Genomic DNA, 6,000 nt, shown 5'->3' with positions numbered 1-6,000 from the left:
TCCCTCCTTTCTTGCTTGCTTGCTTGCTTTCTTAAAACAGGTTATCACGCTGTATCCCAGGCAGGTATGGAAGTCACCAAGTAGCCCAGTCTTGTTTCAGATCCTGCCAGTCCTCCTGGCTCCGCCTCCCACATGCTGGCATCACAGGTGTGAAGCATTAGGCTCAGCTGATTTTTTTTTTCCTGGTACTGGGGATTGAAACTAGGCTAAGCTACACAACTGCTCTAACTACTCAGCCACAACGTTAGCCCCGGACTTATTCTTGAGAAAGGTGGGACCTGATCTCGGGACTGTCAGACGTTTCAGAGAGCAATTCTTTGGAATTGTGCAGCAAATATAGAATTATTAACCTACTAGGCCAAAGTAAAACTGTAGCAAATATAAGAAGTGAGGGGTTTTGGAGGCTATATCCCCACATCAGAATCCATTACGTGAGAATTCAGTGCTCAATATACAAACCCAAACCCTAACTACTTGAAAATGAGGAAATATTCTTCCAAAGGAAAAATAATCAACTTTTGAGAGAGTCACAGAAAAGTGAACTTGATGCTCAAATCTTTAGGGCATTGCCTGTACTAAAAACTTTACAGAGGGAAAATTCCGTTACAGTAAATGTTTTTATTCATGAAATAAAGGGCAGCCGAAACACCTGCTCCCCAGAGAAAATCCTTCCAAACTCATGCCTCCATGCACATATGGACGGGAAAGAAGAGCCCATAAGTTAGATTTAATAGAATAGAAGAAAAAACATAAGGGGTAGAAATGACAAGGTCATGCAGAGAGAGTAAAATCTCAAAGGTTAGGAATGCAGACAGGCACAACCACATACGTGACAGTTAGGGAAGGTAGCGTGAGAATTAAATATGTCGATAACAGGTGCAAAACTCAACGAAGACTAACTGAAAAATATGGAAGAAACAGCTCTTAAGTATAAATGACCCCAGCTGACAGGAACAGAGGATCCCAGTGGATCAGTTAGGGCAGAGCCCAACACATCTCTTCCTGTCAGCCTTTCGCTTCTTGCTTGGGATTTTGTTGTTTTTCAGAGAGAAGTTTAACTATGTATCAGAATAAGGTAGGATGCTAGTCCTCTGCTGCACGCCTCAGATCTTCCCACAGTCTCATCCAACAGTGTGTTAAAATGTGATACTTTGAAGAATGCTTACCCTTGAGACAGAATGCGTGTGACCCTGATCCCCCCACTCCCGCTCTGGCTCCTTTTGTTCTATTATCTTCTTCCTTCATGTGTTGGTTAGCACAGATTCGTTATAAAAAACATCTACCTTTAAAGACCAGCACGTAAGGCACAAGCTGGGAAGATGGATAAACGTCTCTGCTTTGGTGGCTAAGCACAACTAACTCATTCCATTCCAATGTGATAGGAAGCGGCTAGTCTGCCTGCTGGTGAGCTCACGAGGAAACGTAACAAGTCTGCATTGACTCCACATGGTGGTTTTTGCAATTTTTTTTGCAATTTTTGTGTGCTTCCAACCAATGAAGTATATATGGGTTTGGCGTGTTAGACATCATTTTGAAGGGAACCTTTCTGCAGAGAATGGGCTAAAAAGATTCAAGTTATATGAAAAATTAAAGACCAAATTTCATTTTTTTTCCATGAAGGTGGTAAGGGATACATAATTTTCAAATCCACTGAAGCAGTATTAGTATCAACTTCCAGAATTTGTAACTGTCTTAAGAACCCTCTGCCCCAACAGGATAGTGTAAACCTGTGAGTGGTATCCTGAAGCTCTGAAGCTATGTTCCCTCTCCCCTGTTTCATGCTGTGAGGTTTTTTAAATCGATTTTGCACATTTTGAATGTGATGCTTTCTTTACACATATATGGATGATGCCGTTTAGCCTGGCATCAGAAAAGGGCTTTGTACAGTTAAATGCTTCTAGCTTTATACCAGGGCACCAGATACGTCACATAAACATTGACTTAATCTATTTGAAAAGTTTATCTAATTTATGGTACCAAAGTAGAATGATTAGGAAAGTTGTGAATTGAATTATTTTTGACTCCAAAGCTTACTGTGAAAATTAATTTTCATTTTGAGATAAGGTCTCGATTGCCATGTAGCCCAGGCTGGCTTTGAACTCATGATATTCTTACCTCAGGTGCATGTGTGCTGGCTTTATGGATGTCTACCACCGTTCATACCAAAACCCAATTTAAATAAAAAGATAGATATTGAATATATGTGGGAAAGGGTGTAGATGTAGAGGACAATTTGTGTGGGTCAACACTCTCACTTCCGAGATGTAGGTTCCAGGGAACGAACTCAGGCTAGGCAATAAATACCTGGAATGCTGAGCCATCTTGATAAGCCATTCAGTCTTTCCTTATGTCAGACAGCAATGGTTTTATAACAATGCCCATTATATAATATATATTATTGTTTTATACATACATGAACTGATTGATAAGTTCTATTCAATTTATTAGTCTCAGATTTTATCTTGTTTTCCTTTTTAGTTTTTTCCCCCCCTTTAATATAGGGGTATTACTATGTAGCCCAGGCTGGCTTCAACCATGTGGCAATTCTCCTGTCTCAGCCTCCTAAGTGCTGGCATTTCAAGTATGTGGCCCCCACATCTGATTTGAAAACTTTAAATACGCTTTGGCTTTAATTGGGTATTACTTTTATATGATTAATGGTTAATAATCATTAATCAAGATTTTGATGTGGCTTCTCTTTGGGAAGATCTGAAATTCAGATCAGGAGAGGATCCTTTATTAAGATGTTCAGTAAGATTAGACTGGTGAGCAATTTCTAGACCATGTTCTCACTCAGGGAGATAAAAATACCTTCTAGATTATAGTGTTTAGATTAGCTTCTGAGACATATCAGTGGGCTATTTATTTTTCTAGGCTAAATGAGGCTCTTCTTGCTCAGGCTGTATGAGGGCTTCCTTCTTCCTACCTGGTAATGTATTTCTGGGTTCTTTTTCTGGCCCCTTTCTTTCCTTCCCCCTTTTTTTGCTTCTCTTCTTGATGGGTATCATTGACTCAGTTCCTGTTTTATACCAGGCCAGGACCACAGTGTACATGGCCCCATCCCAGAGGCTCACATTCAGTTCCGCTTCTTAGGATCTGGCAAGTGCAAGAGCTTCTGTTTCAACGGGCACCGTGCAGAGCAACTTTAGAGATCTCTCACTTACTTACACAACAGCCTATATGTGCTGTATACCAAACTTCAAATAATTTTATATGTCTGATTGTTCTGTCTGCATATATGCTTATGTATAATATTGCAGGCAGGGCCCTTGGAAGCCAGAAGAGAGCATCTGATCCCCTCGGGACTGGAATTATGGCTGTGAGGTGCCATGTGGTTGCTGAACATTGAGCCCTGGTCCTCTAGAAGAGCAGTCAGTGCTCTTAATCACTGAGCCATCTCTCAGCCCTTCATTCCTCTTTCTTATTATTCGATGAAAGGGCTGAGTTTGACCGGATTATGTTAAATAACTTATGGGAGGTCACGTGCTATGAAGAGTTGTGTGGGTCAACCATGTTTCTCCTACAGGACGCTGCCTCTTATGGGTGGTAATTCCAGCCGTAGCGACTGCCTCAATGAGCACAGTTCCTAAATGGCTTTCTACTAAGTTCTACTAGATGGTCCTTGTACTCGGCCTAGAGGATGGTGAGATTCTGTAGCACTGAAGCTTCCTCGTAACCGTCCCCCACCCCTAGCAACACCAGCAGCTTGGTCCCTGCTGCCTCTCACGCAGGATATCCAACAGATGCCAGATTCTATCAATTCTGTTTCTGAAGTCTCTTTTCCATTTGCACCTCAGCCCTCCTTTTATTCTTAAACACAACAGCTCTGACTACCTTATGAAAGCTTCTCTAAAATCTCAAGTCTAGGGGGCTGGAGAGATGGCTCAGCAGTTAAGAGCACCGACTGCTCTTCCAGAGGTCCTGAGTTCAATTCCCAGCAACCACATGGTAGCTCACAACCATCTGTAATGGGTTCTTCTGACAGTGTACTCACATATATAAAATAAATAAAATCTAAAAAAAACAAAACAAAACCTTCAAGTCTAAGTCTAACCTCATGTCACTAGCCACTCACCCTGCCTGGCTCAGTCCTCTCCACGATCCCCTTCTAAGATGCTTGAAGACCCAGATTGAAACCATGATCCAAAATGAATACTCCTTGATTGTCTTGCCTTCCTTCAGTGAGCTGACTTTTCCCTGTGTCACCACAGCACCTGGTCTTCAAGAATGCCATATGGACACAACATCCTACTAGGTGGTTTGTTTGTCCCACTCTCACCTGGGGTGGAGAGGTCTGCCTCAGCCTTATCTTCCTAGTCCCAGGCAGCCTATCTGAGAGATCAATAGACACCCGAGGGGGTGAATAACCATCTGTAGACTCTTTAGACAAGTCTGAAAGAGTCACTTGCCTATTACTGTAACTTTCAGTGTATTTGGCATTGAATCTTGACTGCATTTTTTTTTTGTAAATTTGCATCCACTTTGATTCAGTTCAGTTCTCTTAAAGTCTCTGTGTCCAAAAAGCAGCAGGATTGTGTCTAACCTGTTTTTTCTTTCATATTGGCTGTGGCTTCTCCCCTGCTGATAAGAGCCTGCACCTTAATTGCAGGGTGATGTAAAAAGTGGACTCTGTGTTGAACTTTGGCTTGAGGCTCAGAAGATTGGTATCAACACTGAGGAATGAGCTGTTCTGTTAGGAGGCGCTGTTTATCGTCCCCATCTCTCATCCATCAGGAATGGCTACTACACCAAGAATTTTTCTGGGGGGTCTGTTACTTGGGACCCTAAGCCCCACTCAATCTGACTCAATCTCAATCCCTTACCTCTCCCTAAACATCCTCTTTAAACTCATTTGTTTGGGCTAAAATAACTAGGACTTTGCAAGCTCAAATATCTTTTGGTTGTATGATTTTTAGGTCCCCCCTCCTTTTTTTTTTTCAAGATAGGGTTTCTTTGTGTAACCCTAGCTGTCCTAGAACTTACCCTGTAGATCAGGTTGGCCTTAAACTCAGAGATCTGCCTGCCTGAGTGCTGGGATTAAAGGCCTGTGCCACTCTGGCCTTTAGGTCCCTAATTATACTCTATTGTCTGCAGTCCCCATCCTCCCACTCTCTCTAGCTTTACACACACACACACACACACACACACACACACACACACACAAACACACACGGTGTTCAGTGTTCTGGACTTGGCTTTCACGGGAGCTGAGAGGTGAACTGCTTTCTTCCAACACCCGTTTACCTGTCCCAGGAAGCATCTGTGAGCCCATTCCCTTCAGGAAGTACATCCTGACCTTAGCTGCTAAAGGAAAGGAAGCTCGCAGAGAGCTTACAGAAAAATCCTTGTGCCAGAGATCGTTCAAAACGGCAATGTTCAACAGGTTTGGGCCTGTACTTATGACCTATGGGGGCCGGCAGTAAGAGTGAGGGTTTGCCATTTATTAAAAACACGGCACTAATTAAGTATCCACGGTCGTGGCACATTACTCCTGTTTTTTGGTTTAGCTGTCAGATTGCCGTTTAAGTGAGAATACTTACATGTGCTTTTTACATCTTTTATTGACAAAGCACTTGAAGTGAAATCATTGTAAGTACACTAAGGCTTCTAACTTGATTTGCCCACATCAGACGCAGTTGGACAGCTGAGGTACACACTTGAGCCTACATGGGGCACGGGGCGCGGTGGGGAGGGAGAGGTGAGCAGGCAAGTCAAAGGCTGTTAAAAGTAGAAGAGGAAAGGTGGCCTGTGAAGACACACAGAGAGACAACAAAAGCTGCAGGCCAAGGTGAAGCTTGCCGGGTGAGCAGGGAGAAGCGCAGTGGGGGGTGCTGCCTGCACCCAGCCCGGGATTCCTGGGGCGGCGCCAGGTCCCGGACCTGAGAGCCACTGCTCTGCGCTCTGCCTGCATGGGATCGGACAGGGTTAAGGCCATCACCTGCAGTCGAAGTGCGACCCAGATGGGAAGTAGGAAGTGCGGCGCCGAGCTTCCTGTATAAA

The sequence above is a fragment of the Grammomys surdaster genome, unplaced genomic scaffold, assembly GCF_004785775.1.
Source record: "Grammomys surdaster isolate TR1022 unplaced genomic scaffold, NIH_TR_1.0 137, whole genome shotgun sequence".
Lineage (NCBI taxonomy): Eukaryota > Metazoa > Chordata > Mammalia > Rodentia > Muridae > Grammomys > Grammomys surdaster.
The sequence above is the reverse complement of the archived record's forward strand: the minus strand, read 5'-3'. Positions refer to the sequence as shown.